The following is a 13538-nucleotide window of genomic DNA, read 5'->3' as shown; positions in this document are numbered from 1 at the left end:
GTTCCTCAGGTATTCTAAGTGTTTTTAAGGTATTTTACATGTGTTCCTCAGATATTGTACGTGTTCCTCAGATATTCTACATGTGTTCCTCAGGTATTCGACATGTGTCCCTCAGGTATTCTACATGTTCCTCAGGTATTCTACATGTGTTCCACAGGTATTCTACATGTTCTTCAGGTATTCTACATGTGTTCCTCAGATATTCTACATGTGTTCCTCAGATATTCTACATGTGTTCCTCAGGTATTCTACATGTTCTTCAGGTATCCTACATGTGTTCCTCAGGTATTCTACATGTGTTCCTCAGGTATTCTACATGTGTTCCTCAGATATTCTACATGTGTTCCTCAGGTATTCTATATGTGTTCCTCAGGTATTCTACATGTGTTCCTCAGATATTCTACATGTGTTCCTCAGATATTCTACATGTGTTCCTCAGGTATTCTACATGTGTTCGACATGGATTGTACATGTGTTCCATAGGTATTCTACATGTGCTCCTCAGGTATTCTGCATGTTCTTAAGGTATTCTACATGTGTTCCTCAGGTATTCTACATGTGTTCCTCAGGTATTCTACATGTGTTCCTCAGGTATCTTACATGTTCTTCAGGTATTCTACATGTGTTCCTCAGATATTCTACATGTGTCCCTCAGGTATTCTACATGTGTTCCTCAGATATTCTACATGTGTTCCTCAGGTATTCTACATGTTCTTCAGGTATCCTACATGTGTTCCTCAGGTATTCTACATGTGTTCCACAGGTATTCTACATGTTCTTCAGGTATTCTACATGTGTTCCTCAGCTATTCTGCATGTGTCCCTCAGGTATTCTACATGTGTTCCTCAGGTATTCTGCATGTGTTCCTCAGGTATTCTACATGTGTTCCTCAGGTATTCTGCATGTGTCCCTCAGATATTCTACATGTGTTCCTCAGGTATTCGACATGTGTTCTTCAGATATTCTACATGTGTTCCTCAGATATTCTAAATGTGTTCCACAGATATTCCACATGTGTTCCTCAGATATTCTAAATGTGTTCCACAGATATTCCACATGTGTTCCTCAGATATTCTAAATGTGTTCCACAGATATTCTACATGTGTTCCATAGGTATTCTACATGTGTTCGACATGGATTGTACATGTGTTCCATAGGTATTCTACATGTGCTCCTCAGGTATTCTGCATGTTCTTAAGGTATTCTACATGTGTTCCTCAGGTATTCTGCATGTTCTTAAGGTATTCTACATGTGTTCCTCAGGTATTCTACATGTTTTCTTTAGGTATTCTGCATGTGTTCCTCAGGTATTCGACATGTGTCCTTTAGGTATTCTACATAAGTTTTTTCAGGTATTCTACATGTGTTCCTCAGGTATTCTTCATGTTCTTCAGGTATTCTGCATGTGTTCCTCAGATATTCTACATGTGTTCCTCAGGTATTCTACATGTGTTCCACAGGTATTCTACATGTTCTTCAGGTATTCTACATGTGTTCCTCAGATATTCTACATGTGTTCCTCAGATATTCTACATGTGTTCCTCAGGTATCCTACATGTGTTCCTCAGGTATTCTACATGTGTTCCTCAGATATTCTACATGTGTTCCTCAGGTATTCTACATGTGTTCCTCAGGTATTCTACATGTGTTCCTAAGGTATTCTACATGTGTTCCTCAGATATTCTACATGTGTTCCTCAGGTATTCTACATGTTCTTCAGGTATCCTACATGTGTTCCTCAGGTATTCTACATGTGTTCCTCAGATATTCTACATGTGTTCCTCAGGTATTCTATATGTGTTCCTCAGGTATTCTACATGTTCTTCAGGTATCCTACATGTGTTCCTCAGGTATTCTACATGTGTTCCTCAGGTATTCTACATGTGTTCCTCAGATATTCTACATGTGTTCCTCAGGTATTCTATATGTGTTCCTCAGGTATTCTACATGTGTTCCTCAGATATTCTACATGTGTTCCTCAGATATTCTACATGTGTTCCTCAGATATTCTACATGTGTTCCTCAGATGTTTTACATGTGTTCCTCAGGTATTCTACGTGTTTTTAAGGTATTTTACATGTGTTCCTCAGATATTGTACGTGTTCCTCAGATATTCTACATGTGTTCCTCAGGTATTCGACATGTGTCCCTCAGGTATTCTACATGTTCCTCAGGTATTCTACATGTGTTCCACAGGTATTATACATGTTCTTCAGGTATTCTACATGTGTTCCTCAGATATTCTACATGTGTTCCTCAGGTATTCTACATGTGTTCCTCAGATATTCTACATGTTCTTCAGGTATTCTACATGTGTTCCCCAGGTATTCTACATGTGTTCCTCAGGTATTCTACATGTTCTTCAGGTATTCTACAAGTGTTCCTCAGATATTCTACATGTGTTCCTCAGGTATTCTACATGTGTTCCTCAGATATTCTACATGTGTTCCTCAGGTATTCTACATGTGTTCCTCAGGTATTCTACATGTTCTTCAGGTATTCTACATGTGTTCCTCAAGTATTCTACATGTGTTCCTCAGGTATTCTACATGTGTTCCTCAGGTATTCTACATGTGTTCCTCAGGTATTCTACATGTGTTCCTCAGGTATTCTACATGTGTTCCTCAGATATTTTACATGTGTCCCTCAGGTATTCTACATGTGTTCCTCAGGTATTCTACATGTGTTCCTCAGATATTTTACATGTGTCCCTCAGGTATTCTACATGTTCTTCAGGTATTCTACAAGTGTTCCTCAGATATTCTACATGTGTTCCTCAGGTATTCTACATGTGTTCCTCAGGTATCTTACATGTTCTTCAGGTATTCTACATGTGTTCCTCAGATATTCTACATGTGTCCCTCAGGTATTCTACATGTGTTCCTCAGATATTCTACATGTGTTCCTCAGGTATTCTACATGTTCTTCAGGTATCCTACATGTGTTCCTCAGGTATTCTACATGTGTTCCACAGGTATTCTACATGTTCTTCAGGTATTCTGCATGTGTTCCTCAGATATTCTACATGTGTTCCTCAGATATTCTACATGTGTTCCTCAGGTATTCTACATGTGTTCCTCAGGTATCCTACATGTTCTTCAGGTATTCTACATGTGTTCCTCAGATATTCTACATGTGTTCCTCAGGTATTCTACATGTGTTCCACAGGTATTCTACATGTTCTTCAGGTATTCTACATGTGTTCCTCAGGTATTCTGCATGTGTCCCTCAGGTATTCTACATGTGTTCCTCAGGTATTCTGCATGTGTTCCTCAGGTATTCTACATGTGTTCCTCAGGTATTCTGCATGTGTCCCTCAGATATTCTACATGTGTTCCTCAGGTATTCGACATGTGTTCTTCAGATATTCTACATGTGTTCCTCAGATATTCTAAATGTGTTCCACAGATATTCCACATGTGTTCCTCAGATATTCTAAATGTGTTCCACAGATATTCCACATGTGTTCCTCAGATATTCTAAATGTGTTCCACAGATATTCTACATGTGTTCCATAGGTATTCTACATGTGTTCGACATGGATTGTACATGTGTTCCATAGGTATTCTACATGTGCTCCTCAGGTATTCTGCATGTTCTTAAGGTATTCTACATGTGTTCCTCAGGTATTCTGCATGTTCTTAAGGTATTCTACATGTGTTCCTCAGGTATTCTACATGTTTTCTTTAGGTATTCTGCATGTGTTCCTCAGGTATTCGGCATGTGTCCTTTAGGTATTCTACATAAGTTTTTTCAGGTATTCTACATGTGTTCCTCAGGTATTCCTCATGTTCTTCAGGTATTCTGCATGTGTTCCTCAGATATTCTACATGTGTTCCTCAGGTATTCTACATGTGTTCCACAGGTATTCTACATGTTCTTCAGGTATTCTACATGTGTTCCTCAGATATTCTACATGTGTTCCTCAGATATTCTACATGTGTTCCTCAGGTATCCTACATGTGTTCCTCAGGTATTCTACATGTGTTCCTCAGATATTCTACATGTGTTCCTCAGGTATTCTACATGTGTTCCTCAGGTATTCTACATGTGTTCCTAAGGTATTCTACATGTGTTCCTCAGATATTCTACATGTGTTCCTCAGGTATTCTACATGTTCTTCAGGTATCCTACATGTGTTCCTCAGGTATTCTACATGTGTTCCTCAGATATTCTACATGTGTTCCTCAGGTATTCTATATGTGTTCCTCAGGTATTCTACATGTTCTTCAGGTATCCTACATGTGTTCCTCAGGTATTCTACATGTGTTCCTCAGGTATTCTACATGTGTTCCTCAGATATTCTACATGTGTTCCTCAGGTATTCTATATGTGTTCCTCAGGTATTCTACATGTGTTCCTCAGATATTCTACATGTGTTCCTCAGATATTCTACATGTGTTCCTCAGATATTCTACATGTGTTCCTCAGATATTTTACATGTGTTCCTCAGGTATTCTACGTGTTTTTAAGATATTCTACATGTGTTCCTCAGGTATTCGACATGTGTCCTTTAGGTATTCTACATAAGTTTTTTCAGGTATTCTACATGTGTTCCTCAGGTATTCTTCATGTTCTTCAGGTATTCTGCATGTGTTCCTCAGATATTCTACATGTGTTCCTCAGGTATTCTACATGTGTTCCACAGGTATTCTACATGTTCTTCAGGTATTCTACATGTGTTCCTCAGATATTCTACATGTGTTCCTCAGATATTCTACATGTGTTCCTCAGGTATCCTACATGTGTTCCTCAGGTATTCTACATGTGTTCCTCAGATATTCTACATGTGTTCCTCAGGTATTATACATGTGTTCCTCAGGTATTCTACATGTTCCTCAGGTATTCTACATGTGTTCCTCAGGTATTCTACATGTGTTCCTAAGGTATTCTACATGTGTTCCTCAGATATTCTACATGTCTTCCTCAGGTATTCTACATGTTCTTCAGGTATCCTACATGTGTTCCTCAGGTATTCTACATGTGTTCCTCAGGTATTCTACATGTGTTCCTCAGATATTCTACATGTGTTCCTCAGGTATTCTATATGTGTTCCTCAGGTATTCTACATGTGTTCCTCAGATATTCTACATGTGTTCCTCAGATATTCTACATGTGTTCCTCAGATATTCTACATGTGTTCCTCAGATATTTTACATGTGTTCCTCAGGTATTCTACGTGTTTTTAAGGTATTTTACATGTGTTCCTCAGATATTGTACGTGTTCCTCAGATATTCTACATGTGTTCCTCAGGTATTCGACATGTGTCCCTCAGGTATTCTACATGTTCCTCAGGTATTCTACATGTGTTCCACAGGTATTCTACATGTTCTTCAGGTATTCTACATGTGTTCCTCAGATATTCTACATGTGTTCCTCAGGTATTCTACATGTTCTTCAGGTATCCTACATGTGTTCCTCAGGTATTCTGCATGTTCTTAAGGTATTCTACATGTGTTCCTCAGGTATTCTACATGTTTTCTTTAGGTATTCTGCATGTGTTCCTCAGGTATTCGACATGTGTCCTTTAGGTATTCTACATAAGTTTTTTCAGGTATTCTACATGTGTTCCTCAGGTATTCTTCATGTTCTTCAGGTATTCTGCATGTGTTCCTAAGATATTCTACATGTGTTCCTCAGGTATTCTACATGTGTTCCACAGGTATTCTACATGTTCTTCAGGTATTCTACATGTGTTCCTCAGATATTCTACATGTGTTCCTCAGATATTCTACATGTGTTCCTCAGATATTCTACATGTGTTCCTCAGGAATCCTACATGTGTTCCTCAGATATTCTACATATGTTCCTCAGGTATTCTACATGTGTTCCACAGGTATTCTACATGTTCTTCAGGTATTCTACATGTGTTCCTCAGATATTCTACATGTGTTCCTCAGATATTCTACATGTGTTCCTCAGATATTCTACATGTTCTTCAGGTATTCTGCATGTGTTCCTAAGATATTCTACATGTGTTCCTCAGGTATTCTTCATGTTCTTCAGGTATTCTACATGTGTTCCTCAGGTATTCTACATGTGTTCCACAGGTATTCTACATGTTCTTCAGGTATTCTACATGTGTTCCTCAGATATTCTACATGTGTTCCTCAGATATTCTACATGTGTTCCTCAGATATTCTACATGTTCTTCAGGTATTCTACATGTGTTCCTCAGATATTCTACATGTGTTCCTCAGGTATTCTTCATGTTCTTCAGGTATTCTGCATGTGTTCCTAAGATATTCTACATGTGTTCCTCAGGTATTCTACATGTGTTCCACAGGTATTCTACATGTTCTTCAGGTATTCTACATGTGTTCCTCAGATATTCTACATGTGTTCCTCAGATATTCTACATGTGTTCCTCAGATATTCTACATGTGTTCCTCAGGTATTCTACATGTGTTCCTCAGGTATTCTACATGTGTTCCTAAGGTATTCTATATGTGTTCCTCAGATATTCTACATGTGTTCCTCAGGTATTCTACATGTTCTTCAGGTATCCTACATGTGTTCCTCAGGTATTCTACATGTGTTCCTCAGGTATTCTACATGTGTTCCTCAGATATTCTACATGTGTTCCTCAGGTATTCTATATGTGTTCCTCAGGTATTCTACATGTGTTCCTCAGATATTCTACATGTGTTCCTCAGATATTCTACATGTGTTCCTCAGGTATTCTACATGTGTTCGACATGGATTGTACATGTGTTCCATAGGTATTCTACATGTGCTCCTCAGGTATTCTGCATGTTCTTAAGGTATTCTACATGTGTTCCTCAGGTATTCTGCATGTTCTTAAGGTATTCTACATGTGTTCCTCAGGTATTCTGCATGTTCTTAAGGTATTCTACATGTGTTCCTCAGGTATTCTACATGTTTTCTTTAGGTATTCTGCATGTGTTCCTCAGGTATTCGACATGTGTTTCTCGGATATTCTACATGTTCTTAAGGTATTCTACATGTGTTCCTCAGATATTCTACATGTGTCCTTTAGGTATTCTACATAAGTTTTTTCAGGTATTCTACATGTGTTCCTCAGGTATTCTACATGTTCTTTAGGTATTCTACATGTGTTCTTTAGGTATTCTGCATGTGTTCCTCAGGTATTCTACATGTGTTCCTCAGATATTCTACATGTGTTCCTCAGGTATTCTACATGTGTTCCTCAGGTATTCTACATGTGTTCCTCAGGTATTCTACATGTGTTCCTCAGATATTTTACATGTGTCCCTCAGGTATTCTACATGTGTTCCTCAGGTATTCTACATGTGTTCCTCAGATATTTTACATGTGTCCCTCAGGTATTCTACATGTGTTCCTCAGATATTCTACATGTGTTCCTCAGGTATTCTACATGTTCTTCAGGTATCCTACATGTGTTCTTCAGGTATTCTACAAGTGTTCCTCAGATATTCTACATGTGTTCCTCAGGTATTCTACATGTGTTCCTCAGGTATCTTACATGTTCTTCAGGTATTCTACATGTGTTCCTCAGATATTCTACATGTGTCCCTCAGGTATTCTACATGTGTTCCTCAGATATTCTACATGTGTTCCTCAGGTATTCTACATGTTCTTCAGGTATCCTACATGTGTTCCTCAGGTATTCTACATGTGTTCCACAGGTATTCTACATGTTCTTCAGGTATTCTGCATGTGTTCCTCAGATATTCTACATGTGTTCCTCAGATATTCTACATGTGTTCCTCAGGTATTCTACATGTGTTCCTCAGGTATCCTACATGTTCTTCAGGTATTCTACATGTGTTCCTCAGATATTCTACATGTGTTCCTCAGGTATTCTACATGTGTTCCACAGGTATTCTACATGTTCTTCAGGTATTCTACATGTGTTCCTCAGCTATTCTGCATGTGTCCCTCAGGTATTCTACATGTGTTCCTCAGGTATTCTGCATGTGTTCCTCAGGTATTCTACATGTGTTCCTCAGGTATTCTGCATGTGTCCCTCAGATATTCTACATGTGTTCCTCAGGTATTCGACATGTGTTCTTCAGATATTCTACATGTGTTCCTCAGATATTCTAAATGTGTTCCACAGATATTCCACATGTGTTCCTCAGATATTCTAAATGTGTTCCACAGATATTCCACATGTGTTCCTCAGATATTCTAAATGTGTTCCACAGATATTCTACATGTGTTCCATAGGTATTCTACATGTGTTCGACATGGATTGTACATGTGTTCCATAGGTATTCTACATGTGCTACTCAGGTATTCTGCATGTTCTTAAGGTATTCTACATGTGTTCCTCAGGTATTCTGCATGTTCTTAAGGTATTCTACATGTGTTCCTCAGGTATTCTACATGTTTTCTTTAGGTATTCTGCATGTGTTCCTCAGGTATTCGACATGTGTCCTTTAGGTATTCTACATAAGTTTTTTCAGGTATTCTACATGTGTTCCTCAGGTATTCTTCATGTTCTTCAGGTATTCTGCATGTGTTCCTCAGATATTCTACATGTGTTCCTCAGGTATTCAACATGTGTTCCACAGGTATTCTACATGTTCTTCAGGTATTCTACATGTGTTCCTCAGATATTCTACATGTGTTCCTCAGATATTCTACATGTGTTCCTCAGGTATCCTACATGTGTTCCTCAGGTATTCTACATGTGTTCCTCAGATATTCTACATGTGTTCCTCAGGTATTCTACATGTGTTCCTCAGGTATTCTACATGTTCCTCAGGTATTCTACATGTGTTCCTCAGGTATTCTACATGTGTTCCTAAGGTATTCTACATGTGTTCCTCAGATATTCTACATGTCTTCCTCAGGTATTCTACATGTTCTTCAGGTATCCTACATGTGTTCCTCAGGTATTCTACATGTGTTCCTCAGGTATTCTACATGTGTTCCTCAGATATTCTACATGTGTTCCTCAGGTATTCTATATGTGTTCCTCAGGTATTCTACATGTGTTCCTCAGATATTCTACATGTGTTCCTCAGATATTCTACATGTGTTCCTCAGGTATTCTACATGTGTTCCTCAGATATTCTACATGTGTTCCTCAGGTATTCTATATGTGTTCCTCAGGTATTCTACATGTGTTCCTCAGATATTCTACATGTGTTCCTCAGGTATTCTACATGTGTTCCTCAGGTATTCTACATGTGTTCCTCAGATATTCTACATGTGTTCCTCAGGTATTCTATATGTGTTCCTCAGGTATTCTACATGTGTTCCTCAGATATTCTACATGTGTTCCTCAGATATTCTACATGTGTTCCTCAGGTATTCTACATGTGTTCGACAAGGATTGTACATGTGTTCCATAGGTATTCTACATGTGCTCCTCAGGTATTCTGCATGTTCTTAAGGTATTCTACATGTGTTCCTCAGGTATTCTGCATGTTCTTAAGGTATTCTACATGTGTTCCTCAGGTATTCTGCATGTTCTTAAGGTATTCTACATGTGTTCCTCAGGTATTCTACATGTTTTCTTTAGGTATTCTGCATGTGTTCCTCAGGTATTCGACATGTGTTTCTCGGATATTCTACATGTTCTTAAGGTATTCTACATGTGTTCCTCAGATATTCTACATGTGTCCTTTAGGTATTCTACATAAGTTTTTTCAGGTATTCTACATGTGTTCCTCAGGTATTCTACATGTTCTTTAGGTATTCTACATGTGTTCTTTAGGTATTCTGCATGTGTTCCTCAGGTATTCTACATGTGTTCCTCAGATATTCTACATGTGTTCCTCAGGTATTCTACATGTGTTCCTCAGGTATTCTACATGTGTTCCTCAGGTATTCTACATGTGTTCCTCAGATATTTTACATGTGTCCCTCAGGTATTCTACATGTGTTCCTCAGGTATTCTACATGTGTTCCTCAGATATTTTACATGTGTCCCTCAGGTATTCTACATGTTCTTCAGGTATTCTACAAGTGTTCCTCAGATATTCTACATGTGTTCCTCAGGTATTCTACATGTGTTCCTCAGGTATCTTACATGTTCTTCAGGTATTCTACATGTGTTCCTCAGATATTCTACATGTGTCCCTCAGGTATTCTACATGTGTTCCTCAGATATTCTACATGTGTTCCTCAGGTATTCTACATGTTCTTCAGGTATCCTACATGTGTTCCTCAGGTATTCTACATGTGTTCCACAGGTATTCTACATGTTCTTCAGGTATTCTGCATGTGTTCCTCAGATATTCTACATGTGTTCCTCAGATATTCTACATGTGTTCCTCAGGTATTCTACATGTGTTCCTCAGGTATCCTACATGTTCTTCAGGTATTCTACATGTGTTCCTCAGATATTCTACATGTGTTCCTCAGGTATTCTACATGTGTTCCACAGGTATTCTACATGTTCTTCAGGTATTCTACATGTGTTCCTCAGCTATTCTGCATGTGTCCCTCAGGTATTCTACATGTGTTCCTCAGGTATTCTGCATGTGTTCCTCAGGTATTCTACATGTGTTCCTCAGGTATTCTGCATGTGTCCCTCAGATATTCTACATGTGTTCCTCAGGTATTCGACATGTGTTCTTCAGATATTCTACATGTGTTCCTCAGATATTCTAAATGTGTTCCACAGATATTCCACATGTGTTCCTCAGATATTCTAAATGTGTTCCACAGATATTCCACATGTGTTCCTCAGATATTCTAAATGTGTTCCACAGATATTCTACATGTGTTCCATAGGTATTCTACATGTGTTCGACATGGATTGTACATGTGTTCCATAGGTATTCTACATGTGCTCCTCAGGTATTCTGCATGTTCTTAAGGTATTCTACATGTGTTCCTCAGGTATTCTGCATGTTCTTAAGGTATTCTACATGTGTTCCTCAGGTATTCTACATGTTTTCTTTAGGTATTCTGCATGTGTTCCTCAGGTATTCGACATGTGTCCTTTAGGTATTCTACATAAGTTTTTTCAGGTATTCTACATGTGTTCCTCAGGTATTCTTCATGTTCTTCAGGTATTCTGCATGTGTTCCTCAGATATTCTACATGTGTTCCTCAGGTATTCTACATGTGTTCCACAGGTATTCTACATGTTCTTCAGGTATTCTACATGTGTTCCTCAGATATTCTACATGTGTTCCTCAGATATTCTACATGTGTTCCTCAGGTATCCTACATGTGTTCCTCAGGTATTCTACATGTGTTCCTCAGATATTCTACATGTGTTCCTCAGGTATTCTACATGTGTTCCTCAGGTATTCTACATGTGTTCCTAAGGTATTCTACATGTGTTCCTCAGATATTCTACATGTGTTCCTCAGGTATTCTACATGTTCTTCAGGTATCCTACATGTGTTCCTCAGGTATTCTACATGTGTTCCTCAGATATTCTACATGTGTTCCTCAGGTATTCTATATGTGTTCCTCAGGTATTCTACATGTTCTTCAGGTATCCTACATGTGTTCCTCAGGTATTCTACATGTGTTCCTCAGGTATTCTACATGTGTTCCTCAGATATTCTACATGTGTTCCTCAGGTATTCTATATGTGTTCCTCAGGTATTCTACATGTGTTCCTCAGATATTCTACATGTGTTCCTCAGATATTCTACATGTGTTCCTCAGATATTCTACATGTGTTCCTCAGATATTTTACATGTGTTCCTCAGGTATTCTACGTGTTTTTAAGGTATTTTACATGTGTTCCTCAGATATTGTACGTGTTCCTCAGATATTCTACATGTGTTCCTCAGGTATTCGACATGTGTCCCTCAGGTATTCTACATGTTCCTCAGGTATTCTACATGTGTTCCACAGGTATTCTACATGTTCTTCAGGTATTCTACATGTGTTCCTCAGATATTCTACATGTGTTCCTCAGGTATTCTACATGTGTTCCTCAGATATTCTACATGTTCTTCAGGTATTCTACATGTGTTCCCCAGGTATTCTACATGTGTTCCTCAGGTATTCTACATGTTCTTCAGGTATTCTACAAGTGTTCCTCAGATATTCTACATGTGTTCCTCAGGTATTCTACATGTGTTCCTCAGATATTCTACATGTGTTCCTCAGGTATTCTACATGTGTTCCTCAGGTATTCTACATGTTCTTCAGGTATTCTACATGTGTTCCTCAAGTATTCTACATGTGTTCCTCAGGTATTCTACATGTGTTCCTCAGATATTCAACATGTGTCCCTCAGGTATTCTACATGTGTTCCTCAGGTATTCTTCATGTTCTTCAGGTATTCTGCATGTGTTCCTCAGATATTCTACATGTGTTCCTCAGGTATTCTACATGTGTTCCACAGGTATTCTACATGTTCTTCAGGTATTCTACATGTGTTCCTCAGGTATTCTACATGTGTTCCTAAGGTATTCTACATGTGTTCCTCAGATATTCTACATGTCTTCCTCAGGTATTCTACATGTTCTTCAGGTATCCTACATGTGTTCCTCAGGTATTCTACATGTGTTCCTCAGGTATTCTACATGTGTTCCTCAGATATTCTACATGTGTTCCTCAGGTATTCTATATGTGTTCCTCAGGTATTCTACATGTGTTCCTCAGATATTCTACATGTGTTCCTCAGATATTCTACATGTGTTCCTCAGGTATTCTACATGTGTTCCTCAGATATTCTACATGTGTTCCTCAGGTATTCTATATGTGTTCCTCAGGTATTCTACATGTGTTCCTCAGATATTCTACATGTGTTCCTCAGGTATTCTACATGTGTTCCTCAGGTATTCTACATGTGTTCCTCAGATATTCTACATGTGTTCCTCAGGTATTCTATATGTGTTCCTCAGGTATTCTACATGTGTTCCTCAGATATTCTACATGTGTTCCTCAGATATTCTACATGTGTTCCTCAGGTATTCTACATGTGTTCGACAAGGATTGTACATGTGTTCCATAGGTATTCTACATGTGCTCCTCAGGTATTCTGCATGTTCTTAAGGTATTCTACATGTGTTCCTCAGGTATTCTGCATGTTCTTAAGGTATTCTACATGTGTTCCTCAGGTATTCTGCATGTTCTTAAGGTATTCTACATGTGTTCCTCAGGTATTCTACATGTTTTCTTTAGGTATTCTGCATGTGTTCCTCAGGTATTCGACATGTGTTTCTCGGATATTCTACATGTTCTTAAGGTATTCTACATGTGTTCCTCAGATATTCTACATGTGTCCTTTAGGTATTCTACATAAGTTTTTTCAGGTATTCTACATGTGTTCCTCAGGTATTCTACATGTTCTTTAGGTATTCTACATGTGTTCTTTAGGTATTCTGCATGTGTTCCTCAGGTATTCTACATGTGTTCCTCAGATATTCTACATGTGTTCCTCAGGTATTCTACATGTGTTCCTCAGGTATTCTACATGTGTTCCTCAGGTATTCTACATGTGTTCCTCAGATATTTTACATGTGTCCCTCAGGTATTCTACATGTGTTCCTCAGGTATTCTACATGTGTTCCTCAGATATTTTACATGTGTCCCTCAGGTATTCTACATGTTCTTCAGGTATTCTACAAGTGTTCCTCAGATATTCTACATGTGTTCCTCAGGT

This window comes from Telmatherina bonti (assembly GCF_933228915.1).
Source record: "Telmatherina bonti genome assembly, chromosome: 17".
Lineage (NCBI taxonomy): Eukaryota > Metazoa > Chordata > Actinopteri > Atheriniformes > Telmatherinidae > Telmatherina > Telmatherina bonti.
Note: the sequence above shows the minus strand (reverse complement) of the source record.